This window comes from Lampetra fluviatilis, chromosome 47 (genome assembly GCF_964198595.1).
Source record: "Lampetra fluviatilis chromosome 47, kcLamFluv1.1, whole genome shotgun sequence".
In the NCBI taxonomy this organism is placed as follows: Eukaryota; Metazoa; Chordata; class Hyperoartia; order Petromyzontiformes; family Petromyzontidae; genus Lampetra; species Lampetra fluviatilis.
Genome location: NC_136321.1, coordinates 8,218,055 through 8,233,658, shown reverse-complemented (window position 1 = coordinate 8,233,658; position 15,604 = coordinate 8,218,055). Strand labels below are relative to the sequence as shown.

At 47.7% G+C, this 15,604-nt stretch overlaps 1 protein-coding gene across 2 annotated transcripts in view; it reads right to left on the bottom strand.

The window, feature by feature from the left end:
- The window catches only part of LOC144947936 (1-acyl-sn-glycerol-3-phosphate acyltransferase gamma-like), a 35,176-nt gene extending 27,107 nt beyond the window's left edge, over window positions 1–8,069 (bottom strand). Inside the window, exons 1-2 of one of the 2 annotated variants that reach the window (XM_078877347.1) lie at window positions 7,802–8,069; window positions 957–1,044 (exon numbers count right to left, since the gene is read on the bottom strand). The gene's annotated coding sequence lies outside the window, so the exon portion shown is untranslated. The remainder of the gene's footprint in view (window positions 1–956; window positions 1,045–7,801) is intronic. The other variant, XM_078877348.1, reaches the window with a different exon arrangement.
- Window positions 8,070–15,604: the final 7,535 nt, after the last annotated feature.

Genomic DNA, 15,604 nt, shown 5'->3' with positions numbered 1-15,604 from the left:
AAATCCACGCGCCCATGGGAAAACGCTGTAAACAACACATTGTGGGCACTTTTTTTTTATGCTACTCATGTGTTGCAGTGGTGTTACTTATTATTCTACCTGCCTTTATTTACTACAAAAAAACTATTTATATTTTACCAGGTAGGGTCCACTGAGCTTTGTGGCTGTTTTTCAGAAGCGACGTGGCCACAAATGAGAGCTCAACGAAGCGTTTTTTTTCACGCGGAGAATTTATAGCAGCCAAATAATCTGAACGCGTGATTCTAAATGTGGAGGGGAAAAACCGGAGGACCCGGAGAAAAAATCCACACGACCACGGAGAGAATGCCTAAACTCCAAATATACAGCAGCAGGCGTCAGGGTCGGGATCAAACCCACGACCTCCTGTAAACCAGGCGAGGTAGTTAACATCTCGCCACCGTGGGACGGCACCTTGAGCTGCCACCATAGTCAATCGTCACAACGATCTCCTTAAAATGCCATGGTTCGGCTCAAGTAACCTGAGGGCCCAGATATACAAACTGCTAGCACTGTATGAGCCTGTTGCCACTTACTGCGCAAGAAACGCCATCTCTGAAAGCCCAAAGGGAATTCCTAAAATACCCCAACTGTGACATTAGCCGCAATATTAAATGCATTACACTGTGTAGAAAGCACAAGAATATCGGCAAACAATTTGACTAATTCCTTATTCGTTCAAAAACATGAAACCTTGAATTAATATCGAGAGGTTTTTCGCTCTGCCACCTACAAGTTTCCGTCGCCAATTTAACGCTTCACTCGCTTCGAAAATTGCTTTCGTCGATTGCCCACATTTTTAACAAAGTTCACGGCTTCTCGTTGGCCGTGACGTGGAAAATACCTGCGTGCTCGCCAAAGGCAGCCACTTTCACACGCCCGTACATGCAGCAGCAGCAGGAGCAGCAAGAGGGGAAAAATGTGCGCGAGTCACTCACCCCACTGTGTCTTGAGAGATGAGGATGTCAAGCGAGTAACCCTAGTCACCGTCTGGCCGATGGTTCCGACTGGCCAACTGGAGTCACTCTGAGGATCAGTATCAACCACAGCCAATCAGAGATTAGCCGTCGGTTCACACGACCCAAGCCACTTTCTCACCCGTTAAGAGACCGCAAACGATTAAAAATGACGACGGTTTTTCTCAATGCACTTTGCGGCCCCCGAAACGATTTGCATCCAAGGTCGAATTAGCAGGGGTTACATCAGACACGCCAAGCTGTGACTTCCTCCTACAGAACTCTGAAATGTTCTCGAAAGCAAGTCTCATACCCCCCAAAAAAATGGAATGGCCCCATTGGCTCACTTTGTGTTCATTTTTTATCATAGGCCACAAACCCAAAATAAACGTGTGGCACACATTAACGCAACATATCACATTGCCAGCATAATAACACTTTGCTGGCAGTGACGACAAGCGGCCTGCACTGTCCACTCTTTGGAAGCCGGAGAGCTGCATGTGATCGTTTAAAACGCACATTCCAGCAACCCACGGCGACATTATGCAATGGCGCATTCATGAAACTTGCCGTTTGGGATGGAAACACCCGCGGAATCTTGGGACTGGTTCACATTTTGGCATTTCACTCATCAATAAAAAAAAATATATAGAATAATATTTTAGCTCCGTCAACCCACTCGCATCTGAAGGCCTCTCCGCGCCATGTTAGTAATGGGGGTTGTTCGACCACATTTCCAACATGCCCGCTCACCAGCGCGGGCTTAAATCAGCGAGCATAACAGCAACACAGTACTCCAATGGCTATGACTGTACTTTCTTCATCTGTTGGCTACCAGACCCCCGCAGCTTATACCGTTAACCTTTTTCTTTATGCATGGCGGGCGACCATTCAAGCACCATCCAGGCTCAAACCCTGCTTAGTAGCTCTTGAGATCCGATGAGGCCGGGCAAATTGCAGGTCGATTTCCTATGACCAGTTGAGATATTCACTATCCACCGGTGTTAGCCGTGGCTGAGTATCGAACTCGTAGAGATTTCGGAGTTCATTGGGCAGTATGCGATCCAGTGTGACTGAGAACTACCACATAGCCCGGATTACCAGAAGCTTTGGAGTGTGAGGTGCACCCACAAACTGAAGCCCGGTGTCAAAGGTACTGTCCATAAAAAAAACCTCCTCACACACACACACCACTTTCGGATTATAAGATGCACCCCCAAATTTTACTTTACAATACAGATGGGCAAAAAAGTGCACCTTAAGATCCATAGAATCCAGTCCATAAAATAACGTTCGCTTAAATAGATTATCCACATACATTCATGGTCATGAATTAAATCCAGGGAAAGTGAACTCGATTTCCCCCGTCTGCCTTGAAGACCTGATGGAGGTTATACAAAAGCCCTGGATTACTAACCGCCCATGCTTCAAACAACTGTAGATGCAACGTTAGACTATGCCCCTATTGCAGTCATAGAATTGGAGCAATAAGAGTGGCACTTATCCAAGCGTGGGGTGAGCTCATGGAAGGAGAGAGGCCACGCATGAATTAGGCGGAGGCTGCATAACTGCCCACACCAGCGGGTCATTACAAAATGCAACCACGTAATGGGGGGAAACTCGTATTTAGAAAGAAAATATATTAAAGGATTTGTGCCCAGTCTGTTTCACATGAGCCACATGGCGTGACTTCTCAGTGCAAAGTACGGTACAAAGAAATCGAATCCTCTACCAAACACATTCCTGCGGAGGGAGCTGGTAGGAACGTTGGGTTGCTCGGTCAATGGCCAGGGTCAACGGCGGCGTGGTGTTTTCCGCAAATATGCCCGACTGTGAGGGTGGGCACAAGCCGGCGTGAGTAGGTTAAACGTTGAGTTTTATAAGGGGACCACGGGGTGACCAGCCCCTCCCCACCCAGCCCCACCCTCCCACCCCCCACCCAGCCCCACCCTCCCCTCCCCACCCAGCCCCTCCCCACCCTCCCCACCCAGCCCCTCCCCACCCTCCCCTCTCCACCCAGCCCCACCCCTCCCATTTTTGGATACACGACAGACGGACGGACACAATAATCCCCTGTGGGCTGGTGGAACCAGGTGGTTCCTACCAGTATTATTGGTTTCACTGACAAATGGACTGATTGGTGAAAATAGTTGTATTTGTAAAGCTTCACACCTCTGTTCTGGGAGGTGACGAGTGGGGGGCCTTCTGACCAAATTGGCATCATCAGCTGTGCTACGCCAAGTGGGGTACATAGAGGGATGTCGCTCGACTTTGGGTGGTGAACACTTTTAACGGGATCCGAGTAATGACCAGCAACAACAAGAAAGAAGCTAATTCCAATCTTTTAGTCGATTAATCGACGAATCGAACCTATCATCCCAGCTTCAATACAAAGTAAATCTTTAAGTCCGGCGAAAACCCACAAGGACTTCAAATGTCACTCTCGTACAAGATAGACCTGGGAATACATATCGGTGCCTTTTAGTCAATCCACCACTGGATGTGTGGGGCCCTCCCTATGCAGTACGAGTCACGGGGGCTATTTGACCATACTTCACCACGCGGGCAAGAGCGAGTATGGTGAAGGTGGTGGAGCCATCGACCGAGGTGGGGTCATAGTGCTGTCTAATAAAGGCGTTTTCTGCACGGCACGCACAACGTAGTAGGCAAGTGTGTACGGTACGGTATCATCAATGTGGGTGTATAAACCCAGCCCAATGCTGCGATAAACACAGTGATGACATAATATTCTACTTCAGTATAGTAAGAGCAGAGTACTGTAATTATAACATCATGTAATTCAATTACCGAAGGCCGGTTTGACTTAATGAATACCCCTGTAGCACTGACACACCATGTGTGGACATGTATTGTGTGAATTTTGACATCTGCCCACAACGTTTGCCCAGTAAGGGGCCGTCCATAAATGACGTCACACACCTAGGGGGGGGGGGGGGTCAGACATTTGTGACGATGTGTGACGAGGGGGGGGGTTTGAGAAATGTGACGTCACATCAAAATTCACAACTTTAAATAAATATAGATTACATGTTCTACTTAATTAAATATACTTTTTAATAAATGTGTTCTCCTACAACATAAGAGTGCAGCGCCACATTAAACACGCACTACAATGACAATAGTTTCAAAATGAAAATATGGTTTTTGGGGGGTCGGGGGGCAGAGCTTTGTGACGTCATATTTGAGTGGGGGTCTGACTTTTTGTGACGCCGTGTGACGAGGGGGGGGGGGCAAAAAACGTCCAAAATCGTGTGACGTCATTTATGGACGGCCCCTAAGACCAACGGGCTGATGGGACTTAGAAAGCTATTCACCAATATTTTTTCACGCGGGTATAGACAAACGTAGTTGGTGGTGGTCAGTGCACTGCGCTGGCAAGCCGTCGGGCGCAGGTTCGATTCTCGACCCACGGCTCACATCGGAGACGCCTGGAACCCGATCGATCGTGCAACTCAAATTTCAACTCGAGCAACTGACCAGCTGGCCGAAGTTGTGATCAAACAAGGGGCGTATGGTGGCCTTCATCTTCCCAGTGAAGTGACAAGAGATCGATGGATGAATATCACGCTATTAGAGGATCAATAAGTTCTGAAACCGCTCCTGCTTTAGACAGCCCTATTTTCAATCCAACAACATGCGCCGACCAGCATGGTGAAGTATGGTTAAACCCCCCCCCCCCCCACCGTATTATCGAACACGGCGCAGACGAGCCGGCCTTCATACAAGCAGTGAACTGACAAAGGTCCAGTGAGACCAATCGTGTATTATGGGGCCGTCCATAAATGACGTCACGCACCTGGGGGGGGAGGGGTCAGACATTTGTGACGATGTGTGACGAGGGGGGGGGGGTGTCACATCAAAATGCGCCACTTTAAATAAATATAGACAATACTACAATGACAATAGTTTAAACTTTAAAGCGATTTGAAGCATGTTTTATTTTGGGGGGGAGGGGGGGGGCAGAGCTTTGTGACGTCATATTTGAGGGGGGTCTGACTTTTTGTGACGCCGTGTGACGATGGGGGGGGGGGGTCAAAGCTCGTCCAAAATCGCGTGACGTCATTTATGGACGGCCCCCTTATCCTCTTTAACGCTGATCACAATTAAAGAATAAGGCGCAAAACGACCGGCTCCATCGAGAGCCTCCTTTTTAGAACACACAACATCAACACACCCGCGGCGTGTTGAGCGTTATAGTTCGCGACCACGCAAGATACAGTGCATTAGGGGCCGTCCATAAATGACGTCACGCGATTTTGGACGATTTTTGACCCCCCCCCATCGTCACACGGCGTCACAAAAAGTCAGACCCCCCCCTCAAATATGACGTCACAAAGCTCTGCCCCCTCCCCCAATAAATAAAACATGTTTCAAATCGCTTTAAACTATTGTCATTGTAGTGCGTATTTAATGTGGCGCTGCACTCTGAATGTTGTAGGAGAAAACATTTATTAAAAAGTCTATTTAATTAAGTAGAACGTGTTGTCTATATTTATTTAAAGTTGCGCATTTTGATGTGACGTCACATTTCTCCCCCCCCCCCTCGTCACACATCGTCACAAATGTCTGACCCCCCCCCCTAGGTGCGTGACGTCATTTATGGACGGCCCCTTATGACATTAACACCACCCCCTTTAAATGCTTTAACAGAACCACACAAACTCGCCCGATAACACAGATTTTTTTTTAGCGGTTTTAAACAAGAGGGCCCACTTCGCTCGGGGTGTGTGAAATGTCATAACTCCATCATCTTGGTCGTCATCGTTACTTTGGCTTAGCGCCAAGGAGGAGGAGGATGAGGATGGAGACATCCCGAGACGAGAATCTTTCCGGGACCGAGAGCGATGGACCACAGAGGGAGGGAAATGGCGAGAACAGGCTTCCCCACGGCTCCCACAGCGACTAGTGCGCGTAGCGGTTTGATGGTGGAGGATGGAGTCAGTCGCGTGGAAAGCGGCGCGCTGTGTACATGTTAGTGTGTGGGGGGGGGGCTGGTGTGCAAACATCGCCACTGGGGAGACAAAGGCGGCCGTGGTGCTTGGCCATCCAACCACTGTGCTCGTTAATTACAGCACTTGCCCCCACCCCGCTAAGAGTTATGTTAAAGGCTATACGGGGGATCTTTGTCTTTGGGACCTATGCCGTTATTCCAGCACCGGGGAATCTTCATTTGTCACCAGCGGACAGCAAGACGGGTGGGAGGGTTGCGACTCTTTTAGAAGTCGTGGAAATGTGATGACTCTCAGACGACAGAAGCACCCCCCCCCGCCGCCGCCTTCGACTCAACACCAAAGAAACCCCCCCCAGTCTAACAACTATAGCCAACAATGCTCAGCAACCACCACTACTATCCACGTCTCACTCACAGCTATGCCAGTGTGTCGTATTTATACTGTGAAGTATGTTCAACTCAAACCCATACCCCCCAAAATCCACCCAAATTCTAGGCCAGCAGCAGAGACGAGGCTGACATTCACCAGCCCACGTCTGCTTCATACTATGTACGCACGCTGTTGAATTTCTGATTAGGTGAAGTATGGTCAACTTAAGCAACCGGCATCCCCCTCCTCCTCCTCCCCACCAACTCTGACAGTAGGAGCAGCTCAAGAACCGCCCCCCCCCACCACTCAAGAATAGCAGCAGACACCAAACTCGTCTATGTAGCCCATGCATAATTTAACAATACGAATGCACGCTGTTGAATTTGCGATTTGGTGAAGTATGGTCATCTCATGCGAGCTCCCAGCAACTGAAAAAGCGCAGCAGTGGCAACTCAAGCAACCACCCCCCTACCTAACCCACTCACAAGAATGTCAACAGACACAAAGCCCCCAGCTGTACAGCCCCATTGTCTTAACAACAATGCCACTGTTGTATTTCTATTGTTGGTGAAGTATAGTCAAGCCCGCCCCCACCGCAACTATAATCTAGCAAAGCAGCATAAGCTAGAGTTCGCACGATTATACGTAACAACTATCCACTGCCTTGTCGTACAGGGTGATGCGTTTGTAGATGTGCCCTTCTAACGTAAACAAACAAAAAAAATGGATAAATTATTGTGATAATAGAATGTTGATTTCAAAGCACCGGCATGCCTCCCCACCCAATCTCTGGGCGCGTATTAAATATCTCTATACGATCTCCTCTCGCTGTTTTCACAATATTCAATCACCTGTTGCATAGAGAGAGAGGCTGGTTAGACTAAAAATAGTGAGGTTGACTAGAATGGGATCATCCTGTCCCTGCATGTAACGCGGGCTTGGGGAAAGTACGGTCAAATCCTGGCGTGACCGACAGCACATGGCGTGGGGAGGCATTCATCCATCTGTGGATTGAGAATGGCGAGACTTTTATCTGTTTGTATTACCAATTATGTTTCTCCAGATGACCCGTGGCCACGTGGTCCTCAAAGTACACCTAGCCTGGCACCAATCTCCCACGTTGAGGTTGTCACCGGCGTTGCTTGCCTATTATCAGCCAGCGACTGTCATCGTCACATCAAGTTATACATTATTAAATCCCCCACGGCTCCACTCTGTCCATCCAGCGGTCTCGACTCAAAGGACCACAGCAAGTTCATTGATCGCGTGTGGTGGGGTAAAGTGTGGGTACTCTCGATTCTATTCAAGACGCCAAGCCACCGTGGAAGAATAGGCCAAAACACCCTCGAAGAAACAGACTGTGGATCTCTCTCGCCCTCTCGGACTCAACTCATTATTTGCAAGCCCTTCCCCGAAAGCCGTCGCGTGAGCAAGTCATTACCGGGAGCCGCATCTATCACGCGTTCCTTTACTAATCAAACTCACCTGTTGGAGGAGGCACAGGGTAAGGGGGGATGGTGTGTTGGCAGCCTTCCCAGTACGTGGTCGTAGACAGAGTGGAGACGGAGTGGGTGTGTGGGGGGGGGTTAACCCCAGCGCTTCGTCCTCCCCGCCACCACTGCCTCGCACGAGGTTAAATGATCCCTGGGTTCGAGAGCGCGAGGCGGTGATGGTTCGCTCACGGGAAGGAGCGGCCACGATCTTATGCAGGAACACGCGTGGAGGTCGAGCGAGGGGAGACTCTCACTCCGGAACGCAGTGGGGAGGAGGAGAGGGGGGGGCTAGCAGGAGGAGGGGGAGGCTAGGAGACCACGCCCTGTATGGAGGCCACGCCCAGCCTTTCTACCCCCCACCTCCCCCCACCTCCCCCCACCTCCCCCCACCTCCCCCCACCTCCCCCCACCTCCCCCCACCTCCCCCCCACCTCCCCCCACCTCCCCCCACCTCCCCCCACCTCCCCCCACCTCCCCCCACCTCTGCCCCTACATTCCCCTTCCAGCAGCCGCGCCCTGGTGGCGATCCCTACAAAATAAAAGTCTCATGGTGCCACGGCAAACTTAGTTGCGTTCGTTCTGGAAAGGACAAGCAACGTGAAGGACGTTCGTCAATAGCACTGTGGAACTTTAAGAGGGGGACGGGGAGGAGAACTCCACGCAAAAATAGGCGACGTTTCGAGCAATGGCCCTTCTTCATATCACGCATCAATAGAGAGGCCAGATAGAGTGGGTAAAGATTTGAAGATCGCATTTGCACTTTAGGGCCGGATGAGAATTGTATTGTTTTCCCCTAATGACTAGTTTTTTAATTGGCATGTGAATATCGTTACCGAATAGTAACTTCATTACTGAGTAACAAGACGTATTCCAACAATGAAAGGTGTGAAAGAGAGAAACTCACTTGTACTCAAAGTAACGTTATAAAATATGTGCTGGTACATTTGGATTATGGGAAAACTTTTCAGGTCAAAACACAATCACACTTGGCAATGCGTTCCCGAAGCAGAGCAATAAGTTTAACACGTAGGCTTTCAATATCATCCATAATAGAGGTTGTAAATGTTGTGGCTTGGCTCTCCAACACACCAGTTAGTGCTGTACTAGTGACGAATTGGCATGTTGCGTTTACGTGACAACCCTTACTAGTTGGCTGTGTCGGGTGGTGGCGGGTTTTAAGGACACATTTATATATTTACGCGATCTAACCCAAAAAAAACCTCTAGTATGGCAGAGCAATAAGTTAAGAGAAAGTACACATACATGAAGCTAATACTGAAATCTATATAGATACATTGAAACTTTTAGATTAGTAGGCGTATCCCATATGTGTCTCTCCATATAACAATTAAAGTATATGTCTTACATAACCCGTTGGCTCTCAACAAACTTCTTTGAGTGCATCATTTCAGCACCATTAACTGCAGCACACGTAAACTCTGTACCGGTTACGAAATAACGTGACATCGACAGTCAGGCTTGCTTGAATTAATGTTGATAAACTGCCAGACGTTACAGGTAAGGACCCGACCTCTCATTAAGATACGGGGCCTGAGTTTGACGCAACATCATGTTATATGTGATGCATTTCATAACACCACGCTAACGAGTACGTTGCGTTATGTATTAAAAAGTCGTCATTCTGAACGGGAGGTTAATCATTGACAGTTCAGTCACCCTTTTGTTACGACATTCGTTGTGGTTTTCCACACGAGAAGCCGCTGTCACCTTCCGCACCAGGCACGGATCATCGAATTTGGCAACACAGGTTCGGTTTGTGCGATTTCGCGAATATGCGGCAAATCTATTTCTACCCAACCCCTACATGCGGTTTTAATTCACTCATATGCGGTTCTTAGTTCGGACGAGGGAACACATTCCTGCGGAGGGAGCTGGTAGGAACGTTGGGTTGCTCGGTCAATGGCCAGGGTCAACGGCGGCGTGGTGTATTCCGCAAATATGCCCGACTGTGAGGGCGGGTACAAGCCGGCGTGAGTAGGTTAAACGTTGAATTTTATAAGGACACCACGGGGTGACCAGCCCCTCCCCACCCAGCCCCACCCCCCACCCAACCCCTCCCTCTCCACCCTCCCCTCCCCACCCAGCCCCACCCTCCCCACCCAGCCCCTCCCCACCCATTTTTGGATGCACGACGGACGGACGGACACAATAATCCCCTGTGGGCTGGTGAAATCAGGTGGTTCCTACCAGTAAGACGTGCCCTGCCCAAGTCCACGTTTCTTAACAGCGTGAATGATGTCATTAAGCCTGAGCATGTTCTCTCATGCACCTAGTATCATTTTGGCTTCTCAGCGTGATTGAACAAAATTGGTTCACCACATGTCTTGCACACTGCCCTTGCAAGGCGGATTCAACCATATAATTGTTTTGGAGCAGTGTTAAGCCACATTCATTCACGAGGTGAAATCTGAAATGGATGCTGGGTCCTCCACCCACTTCACCAATCCGCACTGACACGCGTGGTGTAGGGTGACACTGCATTTTGCTCCCAAAGGAGTGAATGCACAGTGCTGTATTAGGAATACAACACAGTACAGTATGTGCTATGTGTGTTTAACTTCGTTCACACCGTACGTAGCCAACCGTGCCAATCGGAGGTAAGAAGAAGGGATATTGGCTGAAAACTCAGCAATTTTTGTATTATAATTTTAGGGCCCCAATGTTGGCGAACGTGTTGAGTGTATTGTTTGCTAACGTGTGCTTTACGACGTACAACGACTCCCAACGCGGCAGCAGCATCACCCATTTAATGTTTTTTTTAATAATGGTTTATTCAGGTGACGTCATTGAGCCTTTCGGGTTACACGTGTCAGCGGGAGCACCTCGGTGACGTCACTGACGTGCATGCAATACGTAAGCCACGGATCTCCTCTTAATGTTAATGTCCTAAGTGATGTCTTAGCGTTGCGAGAGGCCCCTTGCAGAAGGAACCACGTGGGTACAGAAGTTGGGCACTTTTATTTTAGCAGGTAAGGCCCCCTGAGCTATATAGCGACCTGGCCACAAATGATAGCACCAACGAAGTGGCTCATCACGTGGGAATGTATGGGAGTCAAACCCTCTCAACCCGTGTTTCTAAATCTGGAGGGAAAAATCGAAGGACCCGGAGAAAAACCCACGCTATACCACGGGGAGAGGGAACATGCAAACTTCAATATACAGGCATCAGGCTCGGGATGGAATCCGCGACCAGGCGCGGGAGTTAACAAGTCGCCTTCTTGGTCGCAGTAAATTTTAAATGTGGGACCAATGTTGGTTGAACTACATGTCACACTGGGCCAACGTTGCACAATTACTCGGGTAGGATGTTCCTCGGCATAAGCGCATCGATATCACCACGGTCACAATCATCGCCATGGTCATAAATGATCATGAATCATGGCCATCAATAATCAGATTCGTTATGGTAATTAAGCATTAGATATGATCAGTATTCATCATGGTGTTTAATCGCCACAAATCATTACCATTCATCAATCAACGTTATCATTAATCATCAACAGCATCATCATGGTCATCAATGGCCGTACTGTACCGTATAAGTACTGTAGAATCAAATTAATTCCTGACGCTACTGCTGCATTGGCAGTGGTTCACAAGTACAATTAAAACAACTCAACCCATTCAAAAAATAACACTGTGTGACCTTAAAATAACTTAAAATATGCGACGATAATTGTGCTTGTGCAGCACTGCCAATGCAGCAGCAGCATCACCAAATGATACTCAGCTTTAAATAAAAAAAAATCATCTTGGTCTGTTGAGTACTCACAGATTATAATGTACTTATACTATATAGGAAATCCACACTCATTCCTATGACTATTTTGATGAGTGTCCTGCATTTGGTTTTTATTGTAAGATGTTTTCGACCAATTGACAATAAGTGTTTATACAATTGCTGCTTTTTGCGTTTAGTTTGTTGTCCTTACCCCCGCAGCTCCGAATATCACGGCTCGCTACGTACGGTGCGAAAGAAGTTCAACATACACACAAGTGGGAGGAAACGCGTGAGGGGGCAACGCTATATCCCCGTACAGATTGGAAACAGATGGCGATTGCTGCACGGCCTTCTTCTGGCGAGCAAGGGTACGGGTAACCACCTCGACGCCCACGCGCGAGGTCACTTGTGTGATTCACCAACCCTGGATGCCTTCACAGTGCTGGCTAACAGGCGTGCAAAGTCACCAGAACGCGGCTCACAAGCTTCAGAAATCAAAATATGTGTTAATACTGGAGGAATCCGATGAGCTACGAAGCTCTTTTTAAATCCTTTATATTAAGTTCACTTGCTTGCTTGCTTGCGCGCTTACGACCGTGCAAATCTTTCGGTCGTTTTTTAACCCACTTCCCGTGATCCAATCGAGCTGACATTTTGCACACAGACTCGGTGTGCGTGACAATTTATTTTCGTGAAATTTTTTTTCCAAAATTTCACACTTTTTAGGACAAAAATATTATATTTAATTACCAATTGCGTAATGGTGCAATGCAATCATCTGACCCATAGGTGGCAGCCATCTCAAGCCAGAGGACGAGAGGACTCTAGCCGCCACGCATATAAAGGACTAGCATAAGTACCCGGCGTTGCCCGGGTGAAAAATATATTTCTTAATAACCTTACATATATACACAGATGGGCTGCTGCCCCCCCCCCCCCCCAGGCACGATCTCCTCGGCCGCTGTGCAGTAATATGTACGGCCTATAGTGTGGTGGGGTGTCGAGGCCTAGTACCGTGCAGAGCCTCCGGCCTCGCCTAGATTGCCCACCCGGCTGAGGCTGGGTACCGGGGCCGTTACCCACCCCCCCCCGCGCTACAATAATACTGTCTAATCGCTATAATTTTATAATCTACCGACCCTATAATAGTAATTGCACACATTGTGGTGGGGGGGGGGGGGAGTGAAGAGGACGTGAAACTTTGATGAATTTACCTCAGAGTCGCGTGTTATTGCGTGCGCATATTTTTAACGGGAATTAAAAATGGCGTCCACCCCGCAGCGAATGCGTCGCTACCCGTTGCCAGGGGCAACCGCCGTCCAATGAAACTGCGTATGGTCCGGCGACACACAGACAGACACACAGACAGACAGACACACACACAGACAGACAGACGGACAGACAGACAGATTTGCGATTTTATATATATATAGATTTATAGTGAAAACTTTGTTTTTACGGGTTATACTTGTTTCACAGATGTTCCAGTCGGGGTATTAAACAAACACGTTGGCGCACCTTCTTGGTTCTTTCGGTAAAGTCACGTAGAAGGGAAATAATAAAAGGATAAAAATAAGACATTATAAAATATGTTCTATTTGCGTTTAGTTTGTTGTTAATAAAAAAAAGAAAACATTATAAAATGTTTTATTTTTTTTATTATTTCCCTTCTACGTGACTTTACCGAAAGAACCAAGGAGATGAATCCCTGCAGTCACGAAAGCTTTAAATTGAATTTGGCGCACGTTTTATAATCGGCTGCACTAGGTACGGGCACGTGGAAGTTGTAACACGTGCGTTGCTCGATGACGTCACGTCGCCGCGGCTCATGAACGTTCGTGACGTCATCGCTCACGGAACGGCGCGGTGACGTCTGCGTGCCCCGCGCGCGATGACGTCACACGCGCACGTTGCCGTCGTGGAGCGCGCTGTTCTGCGTGATGACGTCACTGATCGCGGGTCGTGACGTCATCCAGTTAGGCCTGGCGCTCTCCGCTGACTTGGAAGTGTAAGGAACGCTCCCTCTCTCGCTCGTCACAAAACAAGAGGTCGATTGAGAATAATCGCGATTAAAGTTATCGATCGAGCGGTCATCGCGTGCACGGCAACCGTCGCATTGACGCCGAGAGAATTGTTTACGTGCTGCGTTTACCGCGTGCCTGAGAGCCGTCGAGTTGTTTACGTCGGGCGCTAGGATAGGCCTTTATTTTGGGCCCCTGTGCATGCGAGTCGGTGGGGGCGATCGTCGTGCATAGCAGGTGCTATAGGCGAGACGTTCGTTGTTGCGCCGTGCTTACTGCGCTCGTGTTGCCTCCGACAACAACAAGCCGCACTCACCATCGCATCTCGCGTCGGTCGTCTTGTGCCTCGCTAAACGTCGTCACTGTTTGCAAGCGTTCACATCGACGCGGCCATTGGCAGAGACGAGAGCAAGAGTTGCATTGCACATGCTGGCAGAGTGTTGTGTGAATTGTTGTTTGTTTTTTGTTAATTGTAAAACACGAATGTAAATGCGGGAGCAGCAGACTTTGAATTGTTTTTTGGCAACTCTGGGTAAAGTCGATCTGTGATCCGCGCTGCGTGGGGGAAAGCCTTCATCCAGCAGCGTGGATTGGCAATGCTCTCGCGCTGGGGGTGATTAATGCGTTTTAACGTTTAAAAAATGCGACGCAAACGTGTTTGGCATTGACACAAACGTGTTTAGAACTGCGTGAGTCTCAGGCGCACCGTTACGTTGATAGAGCAAGTAACTCGTGCAACTGGAAAGTTGTGGATGTGATGGCACGTCAACGTCATTTCGAGTGCCGTAATGATGCGCATGAAAGTGGCTTTAAGAGTTGTCTTTTTTCCCCTCGATCATGCTTCAAATCGCGTTGATACGTTGAACTGCCAACGTGTGTGACTGAGATCAAATTAAATTTCGATTTAAAGCTTTCGTGACTGCAGGGATTAATCTTCTTGGTTCTTTAGGTAAAGTCACGTAGAAGGGAAATAATAAAATATTTTATTTGATTGTTTTATTTTATTATTTCCCTTCTACGTGACTTTACCGAAAGAACCAAGAAGATGAGATCAAATTGGCATCTTTATTGGGGTTCTGTTTTTAATCGCGAAGCAGCTCGCATTGTGATTTAATTGTCGATCTGTGCGCCGGATCTGCAGGGGGAAACTTTCAGTAGCCATTGAGTCGATCGCCAGTAAAACAGATTTTACAGAGCAAATAATAAGAAGAAATACAGTATGTCTGTATACATAAAATTAGGTTTCGGCTCATCAGTCGATTAGCTTTCCAGGCTATTATCAAGCAGGATTTGTTTAAGCAAGCAAATTCTGGTCCAATTTTCATGCTGGGTCCCATCAGCAGATTAGGTCTTATAAAGTACAGTTGGCAATGTTATTGGCAAGAGTACTCCATGTGAAATATGGAACCTCATTCAACGCAAAAAAAAACTCATGACCGTGAGTTTGTTCAATTTTACAGAGCGTTTATGGAATGATCGAGCTCGTAATTTTACTGTTGGCGGAGGAGTCGAGGCGAATACAATTGTGCACAACAATATAATTACATGTCGGCATTGTAATTCATTTACTTAAGATTTACACATTCCGTATTTCTATTGTCACGATTAGGCATTGCGTCGTCAATTCCATGGTCACTTAAGGCTGTTAAGTTCCCAATTTTGTTTCATTACAATGTATTACAGTAAAGACCTATACTTTTTTGTAATATATCCAGGGATACGCTGCATATGATAAGCTGAATCTATAGTGTATATGTTATCGGTAAGAAATGAAGCCATTATTAAATCCAGGAAGACATTGTTTGTTTTAATTGGTTCTACTCAAATCTGTACTCTCAAATTTGAAAGAAAAACCAGAATGAATAGTTGAATATTATACAGTAATAGGTTGCCAATAGCGTATTTGGGTCGAATACAGTTACGCACAAAGCTCTTATTAAACAAAGGGCGATCATTGTAATGTTTTTTTGTATTCTTTATGTAGGTACACAATGCTTTGTTGAGCACCCATTTGTTTCACTTCCGCTGTACT